Source organism: Ambystoma mexicanum, chromosome 12 (assembly GCF_040938575.1).
Source record: "Ambystoma mexicanum isolate Mex_15411 chromosome 12, UKY_AmexF1_1, whole genome shotgun sequence".
NCBI lineage: Eukaryota > Metazoa > Chordata > Amphibia > Caudata > Ambystomatidae > Ambystoma > Ambystoma mexicanum.
In genome coordinates this window covers 219,071,662-219,083,785 of record NC_090936.1, presented here as the reverse complement: position 1 = coordinate 219,083,785, position 12,124 = coordinate 219,071,662, and positions in this window count along the sequence as shown.

Below are 12,124 nucleotides of genomic sequence, written 5' to 3'. Positions count from 1 at the left end.
TTTGGTGTGTGCAAAAACTGTGCGGTTTTCCTGGATTCTGGTGCAAATGTGGGCTTTTCGGCCATCTTGGATTTTCTAAGCCCACAGCACCAAATGTTGCAGTATAATACTCGAACAGGGTCAATACACCTGACAAGCCCCCCACCCGACTGCGCTTTGATTTCAAGTCGAGGGGGAGTCGGGTGCAAAGGATGTTTTGATCCACGCAAAGAGGGTCATCTGCTTCCTCTCCTCGGTGCTGGATCATCTGGTTCTCCCAACCGGTTCTGACTGGGAGTATTGGGCGGTATCCCGGGCCCCTTAGATCTTTGCTCCCAGTCTCTGGGTCATCCTCCTTGGGCAGTCTCTATGGTTTATCTCTCTCTCTTCTCACCTAGGATGACAAACCAAAAGTGGCAGAAACATATTCGTAGACATTTCCCCACCACTATTAATGTAGTGGGGTGAACATATATAATTTATAAATCAGGAGACATTTGCATTCTTATCATAATATTTTAGAGACTATATGTGGGATATTTTAGTGTTGGAAATGTATTACTCTGGAACGGCCCCCTCTGGGATTGCAGAAGACTCCTCCAGTTGCTACAGAGCATACCTGGGATGGCAACACTTTAGCTGATTTATATGGACCCACTTGTCTTCCCCTTCTGCCAGCCAACTTTTGGGGATGCGGATCTTATAAGCTACTGGGGAGATCTTGTCTATAATTTCAAACGGTCCCTTCCATGTAGGCAGAAATTTCCGTTGTTTGGCCTGGTTCCTTTGGAAATTGTATTGATAAAACCAGTCCCCTACATTGTATTCTTTCCTAGTAGTCTTCAAATCATAATGAGTCTTCATGCTATCTGCTGATCTTTCTAGGTTTCGCTGAGCATAGGCAAAAGCATGTTGAAGGTGTTTCCTTAAATTTTCAACATACTCATGAGTTGTGGAGGCATTGATCAATGTTTGCTCTTGGGTCCTGTAGAGCAAATGCTTGGGAAGCATCATCCTGCGTCCAGTCATCAGCTCAAACGATGATATTTTAGTTGCAGATGAAGGGGTAGATCTGATGGCCATTAGGACAAGAGGTAATCGAATATCCCAACTTGGCCCAGAATCTGCCACAAACTTTTTTAATATGCTCACAATGGTTTGGTTGAAACGTTCTACTGCACCAGAAGAAGCTGGCCGGTAAGAAATATGTAGCTTCCTTTTAACCCTAATTATCTCCCACATCTTTATCATTACTTCGCTAGTGAAATGGCTACCTCTGTCTGACTCGATCATTTGGGGTAGACCAAAACGGGAAAAGATGTGGTTGATCATCAGGGCAGCTGCTGTTTCTGCCTTGCAGTTTGGGGCCTGGAGACATTCCACCCATTTAGTAAATAAGCATGTCACCGTCAACATGTACTTATTCCCCCTAGAGGATCGAATCGCGGGCCCTATGTAGTCGACTTGCAAATCTGACCATGGGAGTGTCATCCCCCTCTTTTGGAGAGGCGCACAGTGTGTGAGGGATGTTGGCTGAAATTGTGCACACACAAGACACCCCTTCAAGTATTGGTCGAAGTCCTGCCCCATGTGTGGCCAGTATGCAACCTTTCTTAAGATTTCAAGTGTTGTATGAAACCCCCTATGACCGGCAGTGGCCGCATCATGGGCGTGACTTAACATCAGGCTTCGGAATGAGGTAGGAACCACCCACTGATCATGGCCTGCTTGGGATTTCCTTACCAACAAACCGTCTAGGATTCGGAACATTTTTGGACATTTCATCAACACTCTAAGGTCCTATTTCCCAATGTAATCGGTATCCGTCAGGGGAAAGTTCTCAGGGTCCTCAATGTGTTGGTAAAACTTACCAATTATTGGATCCCCTTTCTGAGCCGTAATCAAATCAGCATCTGGGGTCTCCTTACTCCATTGTGCAGTTGAAAGATCATAGTGAGCATTTGTCTGGGACCTAGTGATAGCAGTGACCTGGATTTCCCCCAACAGGGACTCAATCTCTATTAGATTCCCTTGGATGGCCCCGGTTTTGGCCAGCTGATCTGCTAAGTAATTTCCAGTTTTGTATGGTCCCTCTAATTTGGAATGACCCTTGATCTTTTTCCAGTAGATGGTCATCCCATTCTAGGTGACCAGATCATCAATGTTTTGGATTAACTTCCCATGTTTCAAGGGTTTGTTATTAGCCCATAACATGCCTCTGGTTTTCCAATTAACCAGGTGCTCCACGAACCCGTTCCGTACATAATCTGAATCTGTGATTATGACCAGTTTGTGGAGTTGATGTTGGACAGCAGTGAGGATGGCTTGATTCACAGCCATCAACTCTGCCACCTGACTACTTCGGGGACCAATCTTGTACCCAGCGGAGGGTTCTGGGACTCATTCACCCATGCATTGCCTACGCCGCACACGTTCTTTTTCCCCGTTGTTGTCAACATGGTAAAAGCATCCGTCCACATAGACAGTGGGCATTCCCCCACACTTGTCTTCTTCAAAGACTTTGTGTGGGGAATTAAGGTATGCCTCCATGTTGTCCTTGATTTTTAGACTTTCGTCCTCAAGACAGTTTTCTCTGGCACAATCATGCAAGTCAGCCAGAGCTTGCGCAAGGGGACTCTTCTTGTTTTGGCCATATCTGACCTCCACGGGAAAGCCTTGCATTGACAGAATCCAGGAAGTAATTCGGGAATTACTCACATTTCCGGCCCGGATTCTGTCACTTTGGAGATATTGCAGAGGTTGGTGTGGAGTCTCCACGATGATGTGTTCCCCCTGGATAAACGGGCGGTAATTCTTCAATGCCCACACCGTTGCCAGGAGTGCCTTCTCACAATCGTTGAATTTTTCCTCCATGGAGGATAAAGTTTTGCTCGCATAGGAGATTACTTTATTGACCTTGTCATGCTTTTCATATAATACTGCAGTCAAGCATGTATTAGAGAACCCTGTCTCCAAGAAAAACTCCTTGTTTCTGACAGGGTAAGCTATGCAAGGTGCTTGTGAGAGGCTTCTTTTGAGCTGTCTTACTGCCTCGGATTGTTCTGGACCACATTCCCACTTGACCCCCCCTTCAAGAGATGAATCGGGGTCTGGTGATCTCTGCCTAGCCCTCAATGAACTTTCTGCTGTAATTAGTCAGTCCAAGGAGACTCCTTAGTTCCCTCAGAGTTGTGGGGTCCTTCAGTTTCTGAAGTGCTTCCACTTTCTTTTCCTGGGGACAGAGACCCTGAGGAGTAATCTCATGCCCCAAGAAATTAACACGGTTCTACACCACTGTGCTTTCTGAAAGGAAAGTTTTGCTCCGGCGGCCCTCAACTGTGTCAGAACATAACGGATCTCCGCTATGTGTTCCTCCACAGATGAACTTTTGATGAGGACATCATCTACATAAGCCAGGTTACCCCTCGCACCCAGGTTGGGCATGGCCTTGTGTAGGAAAATGTTGAATTCATTGCCGGAGTTGAGGTATCCGATGGGAGTCCGGGTCCATGTGTACTGCTGGCCCCAAAGGTAAAAGCCAGTTTGTATTGATCCTCCCTACTGACAGGCACGGTCCAGTATCCATTTGTCAGCTCTATTGCAGTGAATACCTGTGACCCCTGGATCTGGGCCAGTCCTTTGTCAATGTAGGGCAGAGGCCATCGGGAAGTATGGACCCATTTGTTGAGTTCCCTAAGGTCGGCGCAGAGTCTCCACTGGCCGTTTGGCTTCAATATTCCCAGCACCGGATTATTGAAGGTGCTGTGTACTGGACGGATTATCCCCCGGGACTCAAGGTTCTTAATTATCTCAGAAAGGGACTCCATGGATACGAGAGGCAAACGATATTGCTTCACAAACACTGGAGTCATTCCTGGGTCCGTGGGACTTGTTGTTGTGTGGATGTCGGTGCGACCACAGTCATATGAGTCCACCGCAAAGAGATCTTGAAAATCCAGGAAAACTTGTTTCAACTTTTGCTTCTGCTCCAGAGTCACACAGGCATCAGCTAGGTTGACTCTCTCTTCAACCATCTGCCTGAAGCCTGAAAAGACTTCTGGTTTTGCTATCTCAGTGGCCTCCTCCAGCTGGGTGGAGAAGTCCCTGGTCAGAGTGCTGATTTGGACTGATGGTTGCAGGTGGGAGAGGCAGCCCTCATGGACCTGGAAAATCACCTCATCCCTCCTGAAGTCACAAGTCACATCTTCCTTACCATAAGGGCAGGAAGTGTACACCAGGAGGTTCCCCCCATGCCGGGTAAAGATCCTGTCTGGTGTTGTATTGTTATCACTGTCACTGTCAAAACAGTCCTTGGGGATTGGTCCTAACAGTTAATTTCCTAAATCAATGGCGAAATGTCGGTCATCAACCGCCATTCCAATAATGGTGCCTGCGGCGCTAGAGTAATACTCCTTAAGTCACTGTTATCCACCTCTATTGGAATGGTGTCATGTTCTATGTTTAGTAATAGTGTTGGGTTTACCCCCAACTCTTGCTGTTGGAGAGAAGCATTTAGATGAATATAAGCATCAGGGTTTTTCAATTTTTGTCCTCTTTTAACTTTCACTTCCAGGGAGAATTGTTGGGTCCTTTCTGGGATGGTGACTTCCTCTTTAATCTGAATTTCAACTGCATAAGGTAGCAATTGAGCTGACCTAAATGCTTTTTCTGGATCATCAAAGCCCATGGGATTATCCGCTAATCGGGACCAAGCTTTGAAGTTTATTAGGTCCAAACTAATGGCAAAGCGATTGAGAATGTCACTGCCTAAGTAAAAGGTGGCAGTGATGTCTCGAACGACCCAACAATTATGGACTATGCTCTTATTGCCAATGGAGATTTTGAGCATACTCCTGCTTGGCAGGAGATGTTTGGAATTGGGTGCTTCCATTTCCCATTCGTCTATCAGTTTGAATGTGGGAATGGCTGGATCTTTTGGGAGTTGGCGGAACATGGCTTCGCTGATGAAGCTCTTACCGTTGTTCACACACACTCGGGCGAGAACAGAGTCCTTCCCATCATTTAACTGAACAGGGATGAACAACTGCTCTACAATTTGCTGAATATCAGCCAGGCCCTGAGCTGATTTCACATCTTTCTGGACTATTGGAGTGGGAATGTCTGATTGTGGATTAGTAAAGAATTTCAGAGTGTTTCCTTCCAGTGTGGGATACCACCTTAAACTGGAAGGAAGGTTGATTTGCAGAAATAGAGAGGACCCCCCATCACCGGTCTGTTGTCCTACTACTATTATTGTCACGTCTGGAATTTGGTTGTTCTGGAAGGGAACTTCTACTTGGTCAGATTTTTGTTCAACCATGTGGCATGTGCCGTTTAAACTAACATGGTTGACACTCTGTTTTAATTTTATTGGCCGGCTAGTCTGGGTCCAGAGGACCTTGTTTACGCAATCTATTAGGGGTGACAACCTTCTCAGGAGGTCATTCCCTAGTAAACAAGGGGTGCCCTCTGGAGTCACTACTATGACCGGGTGTTTCACCTTGTGTCGCCCATTTTTGATGTCCAAATCTGCAGTCCCCTCGATGGGAATTTCCTTCCCGTCAAAGTTCTGAAGTTGTCCTGGAAGAGAGGTGAGAGGAATTCGGCAATTCTCCCCCCTTCCTGCATTTAGATCATCAAAGGACCTTTTGGTCAGAAGGGTAGCTTGGGATCCAGTGTCCACCAGTGCCAAAAATGTACCCTGCCCCTGTACCTGTACCGGGTTATAGTATCTTCCCTCCTTCTCCTCAAGGGGGCACAGATAATGCACATTTTTTCGACAACTGGTGGGCAAATTTTCTGGTTTTGGACATGCAAAGAGAAGAGATTTGGCCAGAATGCTGTGGAGAGTCATGGGAATCTGCAAGAAAAAGTTGGAAACTGGAAGTCAGAGCCATTGTGGGTTCCCCTGGTTCCAGTTCTGGGCCGCCCCCCCCTTTTTGCAGACAGTCACCAGGATGGGTTTGAACCAGGGAATTTTGATGCTGTGGTTCTGGGATGAGATGATGGGCGGCGCTAGCTCAGTCCCCACATCTACCCAGTCTGGATTTGGATCCCTTGGGACCCATTTTTCTTTGGGATGAGTTCCCCCATCTCTGAAGGAGAAGATCCTTTTCACAGTATCCTCTGAGGATCCCACTCCCTCAAATTGGAAGATCTGTACCTCCTCCACAAATTGGGTCTGTTTGGGTCCTTTGTTTCTCCTACCTCCTCTCTGCTCCCTGGGTGGCAGACTTTCAGGGGTAGGAGATTTTGTTTCTGGTTCCTGGGTTTCCAGGGGCTGTTTACTAATGGGGAAGGAAGCTTCCTCCAAGGCTTTACACCCCCTTTCCCTTTGTGCCTCCTCCCTGGGAACCAGTGGGTTATCAGGGTGCTGCCCCCGTCATTGTTCTGCAGCACCAGGCCCAGAGTTTGGGGCATTCTGTGCCGGCATGCTCATCTGAGGGTTCTGTTGAGCCCTCAGCATGTGACCCGGATCCGGTGCCATATTTTGGACCTGGCGCTCTAACTGTGAAACCCGCTCAGGCTGATACGGGGTTCTGTTTTCTCCCCCGGGCTGATCCCGGGAAGGGTAGCTATCCCTTCTCTGGTAGTACCCCGAGTTGGGAAGATTTGGGTACCCCTCCACCCTTGGCCTCCTCTCTACCGGATTAGGTTGTCTGGGCTCAGGGAATTGGGGAAAGAAGGATGGATGATTTGGGGGCTGGAAGTTGGGTGGATACCTGGGAAAAAAGTTCTGCCCAGGGTTTGGTGAATTTCTGCCCTCCTGGTGGAAGTTAGGTTGGAAGTTCCCCGGGTTAGGCGCTTATCTGGATCCCCCCCTGGGCTGGAGGAGTCCACACATAACCCAGGATGGGTCGGTTTCCCTTTTAGCGGGAACTTACATAGTCAGGGGAGTTAGGGACCCCATTTGTGAGACTACCTCTTTGACTCCCTGTTTGTGACTGGCCCGAGGGCCTTCTGGGCTTAGAGTTATTCTTCGCAGGCAAGTTTTTAGGCCCCCCATCTCCAAATCTAAAATGGGGCAACCTTTACCTCTGCCACCTTGACAGCAGCAGGGGTGCTGGTCGGTTTGGGGCTTTTCTGCGCATTACTTTTATTTTGATGGGCTTCTGCACCTCATAGATTCGGGTGGCCTGTTCAATAACCCATTCTAGTGACCTTTTCTCATGACAATCTCTCACTAGCTGGGTCATGATGTATTTGGGCAACTCCTGCACGAATTCTTGTGGGGCCTGATTCTCTCCACATTGCAAATTGTAGGCTACCTTGCGAGCCTCTTGGGGGTTCCGGTAAACAGAAAAATGATTCAAGATGGCCGCCCTATATGTGGACCATCTTGAATGGTTTTGGTCCTCCAGCCCCACAAAGAAACTGGAGTATTTTGGGGAGAATGTCCATTTGACTGTCACGATGCCTGCCCTCGGAAAGCCAGACCAGGCCCAGCAACCCTGGAAGCAGGCATCATGCCACTTGAAGCATGCCCAAAAACCCCAGTTAGGGGCTCTTTGGCTACAGTCCTGGCCCCTATGCCGCCAGGCTCATAAGAATAAAGTCAGTCATGGCGCCATGGGCGCCAGGCTCATTACAGAAATCTTACCTGTTGCAGACCATGCTGCATACCTACCTGATGCAGACCATGCTGCACGAAGCCACATGCCAAATGAGGCTGAAAAGGGACTACTTTACCTCAGGGACTCCTTTCCTCTCGGGTGGGGCTGTGGAAGAATACTTACCTGGGACTTCTTCCAAGGCTATTTAAGCCACACCCGGACAGCCACACGTGCTTCGCGTTACTCTGCATGCTGCAGCGTAACGCTCACCGTGTCTTCAGCAGCTCCAGTCTTCAGCCACGCCCGCTTCAGCCCTGGAACACCTGGAACAAGAAAAGGAGAAGGAGAAGAGGTCAGAACAAAACCCTTACCTGAATCCTTGATCCAGCACATCGTCGATCTGGAAGAGAGAAGCCTTCTCAGGTGTATTGCCACGCACCTCGCAGAGCCGCGCTGAACTCACCAACCGGGGCCGAATTCCTTTACTCCATCGTGAATCCAGCATCTCCAGGCCATTCTTCAACACCTGGGGGAGACAAGAACAGATAGGTGAGCAAGGGCAACACAAACCACCCCCAAAGACTTACCTGATTTACCACAGGGGGGTACTCACCTCATCTTGGGTCGCGTAGTCAATTCTGCATCACTGCCACACCCTGGCCCCTAAGGGAAAAACAAGGACAATACAAATCACCCCCAAAGACTTACCTGATTACAACAGGGGGGTACTCACCTCATCTCGGGTCGGCGCAGTCAATTCCGCATCACCGCCGCACCTCGGCCCCTAAGGGGAAAAAACAAGGACAATACAACCTACCCCCAAAGACTTACCTGATTTACCACAGGGGGGTACTCACCTCATTTCGGGTCGGTGCAGTTAATTCTGCATCATCGCTGTACCCCGGCCCCAAAGGGGAGAACCACAATAGACTTACCAGGATCTTACCAATTGCCACTTGGAACTCTTCTGGTGGTGTAAATCTGCAACCTGCAAGGAATCTGGCAGAGTGAAGATCAGACTTTTGAACTCTTACGAACAATTGGACTTAGAGTCAATACTGGAACTCACCAATTCCTCCACGCCAGTGAAGTAACTGGTCGTCTACGCGCCCCTGCGCACGACGCAGGATGGAGAGCTCATCTTTCCAAATCTTCAGGTGAGATTTAGAGGGAACTTCAGGAATGTTCTGTAGGCAGACAAGGTGAGTGGGAAGGCGGGTTAACGCTCAGATTACGGGAGGTTAATTCCCTTTCTCCATTGCAGAAAGATATTCGTACAAATCCAACAAACGAAGCTAAGTGGGTCGTCCAGTCTGTCATCTCGGCTCTACGTGTTACTCTGGTGGAAGCAACAGCGGGCCAGTCCAGATCTACGCCCCCGTGGGAATCAGGTGAGCGTAACAGAACGCGAAGCCTACCCACAAATACCCACCTGGGCGTCATGGAGACCTCGGAAACCGATCAGTTGGCCCAATTATTAGGGGAACTAAGGGCCGAAGTGCATTCCGCCCGCCAGGAAACCAATGCCCTCAGGAGGGAATTGATAGTGTCAAAAGAACGAACTGATGATTTGGCCAGACAGCTATTACAAAGCCAGGCTGGACAAACACCTCTACGTGGACTCGGGGCCAGCCTAGCTCCGGTGCCACCGAGTAACCCGGTCCAGATAAACCTTCCTGGAGCCGTTCCCTTGGCTCCGCCTGAACGCTTTGCCGGAGACCCTAAAAGGTTTGCTATATTCATGAATCAATGTCGCTTACACTTTTTATGTAGACCTGGAGCTTTCCCAAACGATCAAGCCAAGGTAGCTTTTGTACTGTCATATCTCAGCGGCAGTGCAGCGGACTGGTCCATTCCGCTAGTAAATCAGGATGACCCGTTCCTTCGAGATTTCAAAGGTTTTCGAACTAGCATGGAAAGACTGTTCGCCCGACATTCCCAAGGACAGGCTTTGGATAACGAACTTTTATCCTTACGGCAAGGTAATCAGGATCTTTTATCTTACATTGCAACTTTCAATAGATTAGTTGTGGAAACCGAATGGCCTGAAGCCAAGCGAATTACATTATTCCATTGAGGGCTTCAGGGAGAACTCAAGGATGTTTTAGCCCAAGTCGTGAACCCGCCTTTAGACTGTGCTGAATATATAGATTTTGTGGTCCAGTTAGATCACAGACTTCAAACCAGAAAGGCTGATCGAACCAAGTTTGAAAACAAGGTCTTGGTTAAGACCTACGTACCCTCGAAGGGGGTAGATGCCTCAGAACACATGCAAATCGGGCGGGTTAGAGGACCCTTAACCCAGAAGGAAAGGGAAAGAAGACGGCAACAGCAATTATGTTTATATTGCGGAGCTACTGGTCATTTCCTTCGGGACTGCCCTGTAAAACCACCCAAGAAAACTATAGGAGCAGCAGACGAAAACCACTTGAAACCTGACTCGGGAAATGATCACGCCCGGCAAGCGTAGAGGTCAGCTTGCCGAGCTTAAAGAAGGACACTCTGACCTCGCATTTCACCATACCCATGGTCCTTATAGATCCAGAGCAGCCATCACGCATGCACGCGGTAAAGCCGTACGTAGATAGTGGAGCCATAGGAAACTATTTGGACTATGGATTGGCTTCCAGGATGAATCTACCTCTCACCCGAAAGACCACTACCGATGTCGTCACCACTGTTGATGGAACTGAAATTTCCTCTGGGCCCGTAACTCATTCCACTGCAGAGATGACTTTGCTGGGTCAGGATGGACACCGAGAGGTTATGGTGTTTGATTTAATCAAGGCTCCACAGTTTCAACTGATACTGGGAATCCCTTGGTTGGAAAAACACAATCCCTGTATTGATTGGCGAGAGAAGAGAATAACCTTCCCAGAATGTGCTAACACCTGTTACCCAAAGAGAACTCTAAATTCAGTACTGGCCCCAATAATCCCAGCTGCCATACAATTACCTGCTGAATACCAAGACTTTCAGGATGTCTTTCAAAAGGAGCAGGCAAACACCTTACCACCGCACAGATCGTATGATTGTCAAATAGATCTCATACCAGGAGCACAACCACCTTGCAGCAGAATCTATGCCCTCACGGAACCTGAAAATCTCCACTTGTGCCAGTACCTAGACCAGTATCTCGCTAATGGCTTCATTCGCCCGTCCAAGTCCCCTGCATCTTCCGCTTTGTTCTTCGTGCCAAAAAAGGAAGGCAACCTAAGAACATGCATTGACTACTGTGCGCTGAATCAGATAACTATCAAGAATCGGTACCCATTGCCTTTGATCCCTGAACACAAAACTAGACCTTCGGGGGGCATATCATCTGGTACGCGTCAAAGAGGGTGACGAATGGAAGACTGCTTTTCGCACCAAGTACGGATTATTTGAGTACCAGGTGATGCCTTTCGGACTGTGTAACGCACCAGCAGCCTTCCAGTTCTTCATGAACGATGTCTTCCGAGAGCTCATCAATGTTTGTGTAGTCGTTTACATCGACAATATCTTAGTATACTCCCTATCAGAATCCGATCATGTAAAGCACGTCCGAGCAGTCCTAGAAAAGTTACGCCAGTATAAGTTATACTCTAAACTGGAAAAGTGCATCTTTCACACTGCGGAAGTAGAGTTTCTTGGATTTATTCTGACCCCGAAAGGAATCCGGATGGATACACGGAAGGTGGACGCAATTCTTAATTGGCCTTCGCCAAGCTCAGTCAAAGGAGTTCAAAGCATGCTCGGCTTTGCCAATTTCTACCGCAGGTTTATCCCAGACTTCTCACACATTGTACATCCCATTACAACACTATTGCGAAAGAATAAACGCTTTACATGGACAGAAGAAGCCGAGAACGCCTTCCAAGATTTAAAAAGAAAATTCACGTCTGCTCCTGTATTATGACACCCGCGCCCAGAGCTTCCCTACATAGTGGAAACAGATGCATCCAGTTCAGCTATGGGAGCAGTGCTCTCCCAAAAGGATCCCGAAACTAACCAGCTGCACCCAGTGGCGTTTTGTTCAAGAAAGTTTTTGGCTCCCGAATTAAATTATGCTATAACCGACAAGGAACTGTTGGCCATCAAGTCCGCCTTCAAGGCTTGGCGGCACTATCTGCTGGGCGCCAGGCATACCATTACGGTCATCACTGATCACCGCAACTTACAATACCTAAAGGTAGCCAAGGCCCAATCTTCACGCCAACTCCGTTGGGCATTGTTCTTCGCCGAGTTTGATTTTGTAATAACCTATCGACCAGGTTGTAAAAATGGAAAAGCTAATGCCCTGTCCCGAATAGGAATGGGAGAAACAGAACGAGCTTTAGAACCTGTACCCATAATTCCTGAACAGAGGATCCTTGGTCTGACATCCATACACTCTCTGGAGGACATTCAAGAAAAGGTCCATCAACTCTTTGATTCTGATGCCTTACAGGGCTGGTCAAGGAAAGGCCCAGAGTATTCTGTCACCAACAATCTACCTTATTACCAAGGCCGGCTATTTTTGCCACTAGAGGAACTACAGAAACTTGTCATTTCTCATTACCACAACACCTTGATGGAAGGACATCCTGGCATTGCTAAAACTGAAGCCAAAA